Source organism: Erythrolamprus reginae, chromosome 2 (assembly GCF_031021105.1).
Source record: "Erythrolamprus reginae isolate rEryReg1 chromosome 2, rEryReg1.hap1, whole genome shotgun sequence".
Classification (NCBI taxonomy): Eukaryota; Metazoa; Chordata; class Lepidosauria; order Squamata; family Dipsadidae; genus Erythrolamprus; species Erythrolamprus reginae.
In genome coordinates, this window is record NC_091951.1 from 279,036,542 (window position 1) to 279,049,140 (window position 12,599).

The 12,599-nt window shown below is 40.2% G+C and overlaps 1 pseudogene; it reads right to left on the reverse strand.

The window, feature by feature from the left end:
* Nucleotides 1-7,251: 7,251 nt before the first annotated feature.
* Nucleotides 7,252-7,990, reverse strand: LOC139159587 (pachytene checkpoint protein 2 homolog; annotated as a pseudogene).
* Nucleotides 7,991-12,599: the final 4,609 nt, after the last annotated feature.

The following is a 12,599-nucleotide window of genomic DNA, read 5'->3' on the forward strand; positions in this document are numbered from 1 at the left end:
ACTCTCTGAGGCCTCGAGGAGGATCACGTGCCTCCCATAAACCCAATGCGAGGCTGTCTCCCATACAGTGTGCCAGAGAGACAAACCCAGGTGGGTGAGAGGGGGAAACATACCACTCCTTTGACCGAAAAGTGGCTGCTCCGGCTGCTGCTACCTGCTTCCTCTTCCTTCCCATGCTGAAGGGCTTCCTTCTCCTCTTGCTCGCTCGCTTTGTAGCCGGTGCCTTTCCTTTACTCTGGTGACTCCTCAGTTTGACTGAAGCCAAGTTGATCCAGACAGGGCGAAACACCCCCTTTTGCCTTTCCGCACCCAGACACTCTGGGAGGCAACCTCATGCCGGGTGTATGGAAGGCAGCGTGAGGGGGTCACCACAGCGAAGTGGTTTATTCCCTCTCCAAGCACCCATAGAAAGGAAAATGCTCTGTTCGCTTTGGCAGCCCAGAAAAGCCCAAGATGGCCGGAATGAAAGGGGGAATGGTGGGAAACTGGCCGGGCCTTAGTTCTGCTGTCAAATTTCCTGGGAAATTTTTCTAGGCTCAGGTTCTTAAGTAGAAAATGGTTCTTAGGAAGAGGCAAAAAAATCTTGAACACCCGGTTCTTATCTAGAAAAGTTCTTAAGTAGAGGCATTCTTAGATAGAGGTGCCACTGTATATCTAAACCTTCTGATGTTATTCTAATCAGTGAGTTTGCTTTTGAGTTATCACAGAATCTAAGGTTGGCTACATGGACTTAATGTGGCAATAATTTTGATTATTTTAAGATGGGGATATTTTCTTGGGTTTCCCTTCACTGTTTACCTGGGCATTTTGTAAGAAAACCTGGTTCAGAAAGTCAGAGGACTGGTATGGAAAAGGGGCTTAGAGGAAATCTTTAATAATTGGGAGGGAACTTTTCCCATTAGTAGAGCACCTGCTCACATAAGAGGAATCTATTCCATTTGAAAATAACTTCCTTTCCTCTGCCTTTTCATTCAGAAGGAAGTCTTGGCCATTTCTGCAGCATTATAGAGGTTATAAGAGCTGTTATGAGAACATAGAGAAAGAGAAATTAGTATCTTGTGCCTCATTTTGCTTACCCAGTGTTGATTGCTGCCATATGTCTTCCTTACAGAACCATACAAGCATACTGTTTGGAAATGCACAAGATCTTTGCAGTTGATGTGATAAATGTGCAGAAGACATAAGAAAAGGCAACAAGCATGATTTTGACCCACTTCAATGATTTAGTCCACAAATATGATCATCTTAATGAGGCCCATAAAATGTAGGTTCTCATCTTTAATTAGCTTTTCCCAGATAATTAGATGTATGTCCATGCATATGTATACGTTTCCCCCCATAAACATCAAATATCTTTAGACATGATTTCTCTACCCCTCCTTTTAAAGTAGTTCAAGACTTAGAAATAAACTTTTTATATTAAATTCAAACTTGTGTGTGAAACAAACTTGGTTTCTCTATATACTCTAGTCTTCTCTTTCTATTCAACCTAATTTTCAAATATGATGAGAACTCTTACAGCCTCAAATAAACATGCATAGACATAATCACCCATATACCATAAAAAAGGAGACATATCTGATCAAGCATAGTTCATGTTATAAAATGGCTACAATTATCACTTTATTCTCAATAGGAAACTGGGTGAAACCAGGGTTAACCAGACTGTGAGAGGCATCTGGGAGTCTTAGTGGATAACCAGTTAAATATGAGCCAGCTGTGTGTAGTGGCAGCCCAAAAAGTGAGTGCAATCCTAAATTAGATTAACAGAGGGATACAATCAAGATCAAGTGAGGTACTAATACTAGTCTATAAAGCAGAGCTGGATTCCTCCCAATTGGTGCTGGTTCACCTGATCTTGTAGCAACCCACTGATGATGTCACAATGATGCCATGGAACCAAATCGATTGGTGCCAGTCCATGGAGCCCACCATCTTAAAAATATTTTTTTTAAAACGAGGGGGGGGATTTTTCCCATTTTTTTATTCTGTGCATGTGCAGAAGCTGAGTTTCAGCACTGTGCTTGCATCCCCATCTTGGTTTTGGATTGGGGGGGGGTAATTTTTTTTGCCATTGTACATGTGCACACATGCAGCCATGCAATGCAGGAGGAAGCAAACTGATAGCGAGATAAGTTAGAACCCACCACCGCTATATAGTCTTAGTAAGACCACGCCTGGAGTACTGCATCCAGTTTTGGTCAGCGTACTATAAAAAAATTGTTAAATCAGAGGCTGGAGGCCGAGGAAGAGGGTAACAGCTCTTTATTCAATAATCAGGAACATTAAAAGTGACCAGCTCGTAGGCAGGATGTGACTTAAAGACAAGCGGCCGAAACCGTACCTTATATACTTTGTTACCAGTGCTGGGGATTGGTGACAATGTTTCAAGGCTTCACACTGGGGCTCCCTATTGGTTGCGCCCGGAGGTTCCTTATTGGTCACGCCTCAGCTTCCCATTGGTCGCGCTTGCGGGCTTCTCATTGGTCGCGCCTGCTCCAATCAGCGATCACATTTATTTTAACAACTTGCAAACATAACAAAAATAATGCTGAGACTCTAGAAAAAGTGCAGAGGAGAGCAACCATGATATTTAGGGGACTAGAGACTAAAACATGTGAAGAACGGTTACAGGAAATGGGCATGGCTAGTCTAGTGAGGAGAAGGACCAGAGGAGACATGATTGCAGGCTGCCACAGAGAGGAGTGGGTCAAGCTATTTTCCAAAGCACCTGAAGGCCAGACAAGGAATGGAAGGAAGGCCAAACATGGATGCAAACTGATCAAGGAGAGGTTTAACCTAGAAATAAGGAGGAACTTTCTGACAGAACAATCAACCAATGGAACAGCTTGCCTTCGGAAGTTGTGGGAGCTTCATCACTTGAGATCTTTAAGAAGAGATTGGACTGCCATTTGTCAGAAATGGTGTAGGGCCTCCTGCTTGAGTGGGGAGTTGGACTAGATGACCTATAAATTCCCTTCCAACTCTATTAATCTGTAATCTTAATCTCTAATTATTTAAGTAGAAGATTCTATCTAGAAGCCATTCAGAATTATCAAAGCATATCTCTTCTCTTGAAATTTAACAACATTTAAGAACATATAGTCATTCCAGTCATTGAAACCATCTCTTCCCATATGTTTGTAACATATACATTTATTAGCTGACACTACAACTACTACTTTTCAGTTGGAAAAAGCTACATGTTAAATGCAAACATGTGTAACTATAGTCTGATTCCTTTTTTCATTTTTCTTTGAAGGTTGAAAAAGTGCCAAAGGAAAGTCCTTGGAAGTGAGGAAGTAGCAAGGGGAGGATTTCCCAGCTTCAATTACTTTAAAACAATATCGAACAAGAATACCAACTGAAGTTTTATGAACTTCTGATTTGTCCATTTTGCTGTTTTTTTTAACTATCCCAGGCTTTAGTGAGGCCTGTGCGCAAGCGTGGGAGCAGGGGTTGTGCGCATGCGCAGAGACAGCACAGGAGGATATGCACATATATGGGGGAAGAAAATGGATGTGGGCATTTGCATGCGCACTAGTGCATGTACACACACCCTTTTGGCACACAAACCAAAAAAGGATCGCCATCACTACTCCATGCTAACTCTCCATTGTACTGTTTCCATTGGGTCTGGAATGTCTTATTTATTTATTTATTTATTTATTCATTCATTCATTCATTCATTCATTCATTCATTCATTCATTTATTGGATTTGTATGCCGCCCCTCTCCAAAGACTCGGGGCGGCTAACAGCAATAACAAGACAGCATACAATAATAATCCAATACTAAAAACAATTAAAAACCCATTATTATAAAAACCAAACATACATGCAAACATACCACGCATAAAATTGTAAGGGCCTAGGGGGAAAGAGTATCTCAATTCCCCCATGCCTGGCGGCAGAGGTGGGTTTTATGTAGCTTACGAAAGGCAAGGAGGGTGGAGGCAATTCTAATCTCTGGGAGGAGTTGGTTCCAGAGGGCCGGGGCCGCCACAGAGAAGGCTCTTCCCCTGGGTCCCGCCAAGCGGCATTGTTTGGTTGACGGGACCCGGAGAAGACCCATTCTGTGGGACCTAACTGGTCGCTGGGATTCGTGCAGCAGAAGGAGGTCCCTGAGCTAATCTGATCCGGTGCCATGAAGGGCTTTACAGGTCATAACCAAAACTTGTGCCTTTTGATGTAGTTAAAGAGATATATGTAACGTATGTAAATTCTTGCTTGCTGATTATGTTTCTCTCTTCTTGATTATGCCTGCTTTCTGACCTGTTTTGTCAGTTAATTTTAGGTTTTCTAGTGTTTGAGCAAGGTTTCTTGCTAGCTGAATTGTGAAGTGTGTATGCATGCTCTGGTCTGTATATGGAACTGAGATTGTGAAGGGAAACTGAAATTTATAGATGACAAATTTCCAGAATCCCTAAAGCAATTAATAAAAGATTTAAGAAAAAGGAGAATGATGCCAAATTAATACATGGGTCATATAATGCCACAGCTTTCGTCTGAGTAAAATACTGTCTTCCATGCACTTACATTTAACGAATACAAGGGGTGAGATAAAAATAAAATCTGGGTATCTGTGTTGGTTAGGTTGGCCTTCAGAATAAGCCAGTTACTATAGTATCCATGGATGTGTTTATCTGAGGCCAGAATGTGGATCACTTTGTTCAACATCAAGGACCAAAGTGTAACATGAACAGCTGGAAAACATTCAAGTGTACAAAGTATTTTTTTTAAAGTACAGAGTTCTGATTTTTGGACCTCATTAATCAAGATTTCTTCCCTAGTTGCCCATATGAACTCTCACATTAGGATTCCAAACTGTCACTTAATGCTATTGGGTAGCTTAAGCACTAGATATTTTCGAAATTCTAAAAATATTCCTATTTTTGGCAGCATTAAAAGAAACTTACCTGATACAAAAAGTAAGAAAAGTCATAAAGAAAACATCCCTGAATAAATCCATTTTAATGACTTCCCTCTGGCCAAATTAAGCTACCTTCTAACAACTGGAGCAAAAGGTAAAATGTATAAACCTTACAAACTCACATAATCTTGTTTATTAGATTTTTTTATATACAAAGACTGCTGTTATACTGTTATTGTTGGAGCTTGTTATGTATGAAGCAAGCAAAAACTGTTACTCAAAATTCATCATATCTGAAAGGAATTGAGGATTGAGTTGTTCTTTTGTCAGTTGCTGGTGTGAGACTGTTGTTTAGTTTTGTATTTCCAGGAAATTTTGCTATGTAGGCTTACCTACTAAGAAAGGATAGAAGTTCAGGGATAAAAGTACACATTTTACCTCCTTAAAAACCTGTTCTGTCGGGCTCTCTGGTAGACTCCTCCCAAAAATTCACAGGTACAAATTTCAGACACACACACGTTTGAAAATTCAAAACAATGATCTTTATAATGAAAATTCACTTTAACCAAGCCCTCTTTTGGTATAACAAAGAGCACTCGTCTCCAAACAAACTGGTAATTTGTGCAAGTCCCTTATCAGTTCTGTGATACTTAGCTTGCAGTGTGAGGCAATTCACAGTCCTTTTTCTTTTACAAAGTGAAACACACTTTGCTCTGGTTTAGTTTCAAAGTGGGGAAAAATCAGCACCCAAAAAGTCAAAGTCAGTAAAGCAGTCACAAAACACAACGATCAGATAATCCTCCACAATGGCCAAACCCACAGGCTGCTATATATAGCAGCCTCACTAATTACCACAGCCCCACCCAACCACAGGTGGCCTCATTTTCTTTGATAATAATCTCTCAGTTGTTATTACCTATGCATCGCTCTCCGCATGCGTGGCTGTATCATTAACTCTTGTTCTGAATCCAGGGAGGAGCTAGATAATTGATCTCCTTCTGAGCTGTTTGCCACACTCTCCTCCTCCCTGTCACTCATGTCTTCTTGGTCAGAGGAGCCTTCATCAGCAGATTCCACCGGGGGCAAAACAGGCCTGCAGCATGTGGATGTCTCCCCCACATCCACAGTCCTTGGGGCAGGAGCTGGGCCAAAGGTAACCACAACAAAAACCTTTACATCTAGGTATAAATTTACAGGCTTTTCACTCCAGATTGAGATTCTGTAACCTCCAATAAACAAAGTACATACTATTATCCTTTTGTGGATCTAAGATCCTCATATATATCTTTTTCAAGCATTTAATTTAAAATGTAAACATCAGGCAATGGTAAGGACACTCCCACAGAGTCACTATATTTGCCCCATAAATCCAGCTACAGAGTTTTATTTATGATGCAAAGATGGAAGGAGAGAGATCAAGAACTATGCACTATCCGCTGTTTCACTAATTTCTATCATTTTCAAAGCTATAACTGTGGTTATTATCATTCCCCATCCATCTTACCATTTCAGCTAAATCCAAGCAATGAAAATTTTATAGCGCATCCCTAATTGTGCACCAGACTGGAACTGTTCATACAAATTCCAAGCAATTATAAGCCTTTCTGGGAAACACTGGCACCAAACATGAGATTAAATGCTTGTAGCAGCAAACCAGATGGGAAATACAGATAAAAAGAATTCGGTTTCATGAGAATGCTACCAACATTACAGTAGCATTCAAATTAACCTGAAAGAGAAATATCCTTGTTTGTGTTTGCTGCAGTAACAAAGATTAAAGCAATATTAAGTTACAGGGTCAAATGCTGGGACTTGGGATAAGGGCACTGGGTATTTCTGGCGGCTGTAAACAATTTGAAATAAATGCCAGGCCTCTGGATTGCAGAACCCCCTTATCACAATCAAGCACAATTATTTATTTTTTGAAATTTATCTTGACAGTGTATTTCTAAGGGCAATAAGGCTGCCCACACAAGGTCACAGGATGGATAAGTGTGGATTTAAACTGTAGGGAATATTATATATCCTGGGCCTGCCTTTGGATTCAGAATATATATGAAAAAGGAAATACTTCTTTAACATTTGTTTGTTTGTTTGTTTGTTTATTTTTATTTATTTACTTACTTACTTACTTACTTACTTACTTACTTACTTACTTACTTACTTACTTAATTTGGATTTGTATGCCGCTCCTCTCTAAGGACTCAGGGCGGCTCACAACATATATAAAGAGATAATAGTAAAATCAATCCAATTAATACATAAAAACAATCCTAAAAAATCTACTTTATTATATATGCAGTAGTTGAAAAAAAGAAAGTATGAACTGATCTTCAGGTTAAAAACACATGGTTCCCAATTAGCAATCTCAGTAGGTAGCTAGAAAAATAAACTAAGAATATCTGTAAAGAAAGTTACCACAAAACATTGAGTAGGAATGAGAACATCAAACACAGTCCAACAGCATTGCTCGTTCTTGAAATTGCTTGTCCACTGCAAGCGATAAAGTTGAATATACAGTGCATGGGTAGGAAGCTTTCTTAGGATACGGCCACTAAGTCCTTCACTTTTCCTTGAAATATCTTTTAAGGGGAGGTTTAATTTTGACACATCGTTTTCTAAGTAACCAATCATCTCTAATTCATGGAGTGTTAACAGTTGCTGACGGGGATATATTATTTGGCACTCTCATTAATTTTTCTATGCAAGAATGATAAATTTTGAATATAGCTGCAGAAGAAGGTGGCCCAATATATTGTTTAATATCCTAATATCTATCTACAAAAGCAATATCAATTTCCTCTGTGATATTTGAAGTCATCAGTATAACCACATTAGGATACCTTTTGATCTGATCAATTTGTGTAAGTACAGCATTTACAACACGGACAGCATCAGAAGGCTCAGTACCTGCTTGAAAAGCACTACGAGCAGCTGTGAGACTTTCCACCTCATCAATAAGTACAAATACAAGGGCATCTTTGTCATCAATTAATTCTTGAATCTTCTGAAACATTTTTGTAACAAGTTTGCCGCTCTCCGAGAACCACTTAGAGAAAAGGCTGTGACTATTTATCTCTATCAATTGTCCAAAGCTGTACCTATGTGAAAGGAACATGAGTACAGCTAAGGATGGTTTCTGAGCATCTCACTCCTTGCCTGGGGATGAGATGAAAACAACATCATATTATTGACTGGCCTCAAATATCCCATGAGCTCCTGGATTTACCAATAGAAGAGAATAGTTATGGTTCAGGGTTGAACTGTGAGGCTGCTGAGGTGGAACGGTGACGTGTGCTCGCCCACGTGGCTCTGAGTACTAGCAGAATCCAGCACAATTATGCTAGTGCACCTGGGCAGGAAGTGAAATCGCACACGGACATGCAGGTTGGTAATTGTGTTTCTTTGGAATCCATTGGAAATTAATTTCCAGTGGATTAATTGTGAGAGTGTGTAATTCAGTTTTCAGATAGTCTTTGTCGGCTAATTGCTTGGTTCTGGAGATGAGGGTCTTGGCTACAAAGTTGATCTGTGCAGGGTGGTGGTAGGATTGTGCATTTAAGTAGTGGTTGGTGTGAGCTTTTTTTCCAGCAGATGGTGTGTCGTAGGGAACCATTGTACCAAGGAAGAGTTATATATGGGTTTTTTTTCTGTTGGTATAGTATACCCAAATATGAGAGGAAGCATGCTGCTTCCTTGTTGCCTCTTGGGACCTCCAGGATCCATCTAGGCAGTTAATTTTATAGCCAACAAACTATTTTCTATGTGTGTAATATATTTTTGGTGATAATGAAAATGAAGGGAGACTAGTGTAGATCTATTTCAAGTTATTTAGTTCTCATCAGCTAGCCATACATTTACTGGGATATGAATTTGGGCAGCCTGCCTATAAGGCAGTAGGTTTAACCTGATTTGACAGGAAAAAAGCCATATATAATTCTTCCCTTGTACAAGCTGATACAGGAGGAGAACCTGGCATACATACCTACATACCTACATACCTACATACATACATACATACATACATACATACATACATACATACAAGCAGCGGTAGGCTACTAGCCAGAACGCTAAATTGTGCTCGCCGCCGTGGCTCGTAAGTGCATGCGGGGCCAGTGCAATTTTGCTTCTGCACCTGTGGAGGTAGCAAAATCGTGCATGGAGCCGCAGGTGCACACGTGTTTTGGTGAGGGTTTTTTGCTTCTGCCCATGCCGACACATGGGCGCACAGGTGTAGAAGCAAAATCGCGCTGGCCCCGCAAGCACTTATGAGCCATTGGCAGTGAGCACCATTTAGCATCCATTCTGCTGCATGCAAGGATATAAGGCATAACTCCTAAAAAGAGCCTATTTCTGTTCACTTACAAAAGTAGCCACAGCTCTCTTGTCTAGTTTAATACTCTTAATAGAACTACTTTTTCAGACTATCCCACAACTTATCCATGCCTAGAGCACTTGTCAAATAAATTATAGCAAAAGGCTTCTTATCAGTCTCTTGGTACATTTTAACAAAGGAACAAGGACTTCATGTGACCCAGACAATTTGCTTCGAATTTAAAAATGGAATTTATTCTTCTTGTGCCAAATGTAAATTATTTAACTTCCATTGCATGTTAGATATTCTAACTGGTTCAATAGCTTTTATTCAAACCTTATCTAACATAGATCCTGCTGGTTGCTACAGTCCTGAACTTCAAACAAGGAGCCAAAAATGATTTGACTCTAAAGTATCAGGAAATAAATAACAAGATGGGGGAGAATAAAATGCTGAAAAGGAATGGTTTCTGATTGTCCTTTATTTTCTACTAATACAGGTAGTCCTCAACTTACAACAGTTGATTTAGTGAACAATTCAAAGTTACAATGGCACTGAAAAAGGATCATTTTTATATGACTGTTGCAGCATCCCAATGGTCAAAATTCAGACACATGGGAATTGACTCACATTTATCACCAATGTAGTGTCTCAGGGCCTTGTGATCATCTTTTATGACCTTCTGACAATCAAAGACAATGGGAAAACCAGATTCACTTAACAACTGTGTTATTATTTTAACAAATGCAGTGATTCACTTAACAACTGTGGCAAGAAAGGCTGTAAAATGGAGTAGCATTCACAACAAATGTCTCACTTAGTGACTGTTGTGGTTAGCTCTGGCCCAGCTCCTGCCCCAAGGACTGTGGATGTGGGGGAGACATCCACATGCTGCAGGCCTGTTTTGCCCCCGGTGGAATCTGTTGCTGAAGGCTCCTCTGACCAAGAAGACATGAGTGACAGGGAGGAGGAGAGTGTGGCAGACAGCTCAGAAGGAGATCAATTATCTAGCTCCTCCTTGGATTCAGAACAAGAGTTAATGATATAGCCACGCATGCGGAGAGCGATGCATAGGCAGCAACAACTGAGAGATTATTATCTAAGAAAATGAGGCCACCTGTGGTTGGGTGGGGCTGTGGTAATTAGTGAGGCTGCTATAAATAGCAGCCTGTGGGTTTGGCCATTGTGGAGGATTATCTGATCCTTGTGTTTCATGACTGCTTTGCTGACTTTGATCTTTGTGTGCTGATTTTTCCCCGCTTTGAAACTAAACCAGGGCAAAGTGTGTTTCACTTTGTGAAAGAAGAAGGCCTGTGAATTACCTCACAGCTGCAAGCTAAGTATCACAGAACTGATAAGAGACTTGTACAAATTACCAATTTTTTTGGAGACAAGTGCTCTTTGCTATATCTACAAAAAGAGTGCTATGTTTATTTGCATTTTCAGTATAAAGAACATTGTTTTGAATGTGTGTGTGTCTGAAATTGTATCTGTGCATTTTTGGGAGGATTCTACCAGAGAGCTCGACAGAACAGTGACAAAAGTTTGGGACTCAATTATGGTCAGATGTCGGGGCAATGTTGTTCTGCCCCAGCTATGGACTAGTTAAAACGCAGCACACACTCGGTTTGTTCAAACCTATATTTAATTGATTAACCACTACTAATAAATTGGCTTAGTAGGGTTCACGAACAAATAAATTTTAAACTAGTCTTTTCTTGGAAAAACCAGCTGTTAATTAAATGACGTTAGTCCATAAAGTTAGAAAGCAAAGATAAGTAATTAATCCTGGATATTGCAGGAAATTTATGAAGGTTGGCAAGACGCCTGGAATTAGTCCACAATCAAAAGCCAAAACAGATAAGCCAAGCCGAGGTTTTCCAAACAAGAGTACACAATTGAACAAACTATCAAGCAAGTTGTTTCTTGCAGAGTTTTTTCCACCTTTGTCATTCCTTAAGTAGGCTTGGGGACTGGCCAATTACTCCCAAGACCACTCCCTGTTGTGAATGCTCCTTGTCCACCTCTGATAATGATAGATTCTGAGGAGGATGAGCTAGTACCCTGAGCCAGTGGTGTTGTCAGCTGATGCAGAGAGTGAGAGTGAAGGAGAAATAGACCTGGATGAACCTGAGGGACTACCCGAGGTGGCAGATATATCAATGAAGGATTGGTCTGAGTCAGAGGACGAAGGGGACATTAGTCATAATAAGCCACTCTTAGATGCTTGATTCAGGAGAATAGAAAGCAGGCAACAACACTTGTATGGTAAAAGGAAGGAGTTTGTAGTTTTAACTCTAGGGTAATTGTGGGTGGAGTTTCAACATTGCTTTCATGGATGCTGTGATAGATCTGGGGTTTCAAAAATGTTCCCTGAAATACCTGATTTCTGCTTTGCAAAACTCATCTCCTAGAAGCTGCCTGTCCTGCCAGAATGTAGTGAGCTGATTGAATTACCTATGACTCAGGCTTGGTTTATCTTGCTGGTATGCAATTAGCCCTGACACTGGCATCTTTCCCAGAAGCCTATCTGTTAACTCTGCAGTTGTGAAAACCTATTGCAATGAACTTTCAAAGACTGACTTTTGTTTGTAAATGTGGTTTTTTTATATAGAGATTGTAATTCAAGGCTTAAAACATGGGTTTTCGCCTTTTGTTTCAATCTAAATAAGCCCTGAATAGAACGCTCTACCAGCTGCACGGGCTGCTGGCAGGTCACAACAAATGTTATAATTGTTTAATTTTTGAGAAAGAGAAGTATACAAAGATTGATATTTAGATCACCCTCAACATTGATATTATGTTTTCATCAGGGAAAACCGTAGCCCTCCACCTGTTAGAACTGATTGGGGGTGTGGACTGCTGGGAATTGTAGTTCAGTCTCTTCAGGAGGCTCACAATTTCTCAATGCCTGCTCCTATGGTTTGGCCTCAGTTTTAATCCCCATCTCATAATGAAGGAGGTTTCTAACTTCCTTCCAAGGAAGGAGCTTTTTCTCTTGGCTCATCTGTCTTTCAGGCCTGATAAGTACCTGAGTGAATTGACCATGAAATGTAGAATAATTTCCAACATAAATTTCGATAAGTCTGGCAATAACCGAGTCATAGCCTTCATTCAAGGAAATCTGGTCTTATTTACTTTCCATCTCATTATGGAACTCAAATAAACTTCTCTATGTTCCCTGGATCCCAGTTTGAAACTGCAGCCTGGATGATGAAAGCTTTTGAATGGTGAGAAAATGCAGTTTTTCGCTATAAAGGAGGAGGGGGGAGTTAAAAGTCATGGATTTACCATTCACAAACAGTTGAATGATCCAGCAGGAACAGTGCCGAGTTCATAAAATGTAGCACTTTCTGACTGTTATTGTTGGCTGAAAAACTAATCTGCCTTCAGGTCTAGCAAAATAGTA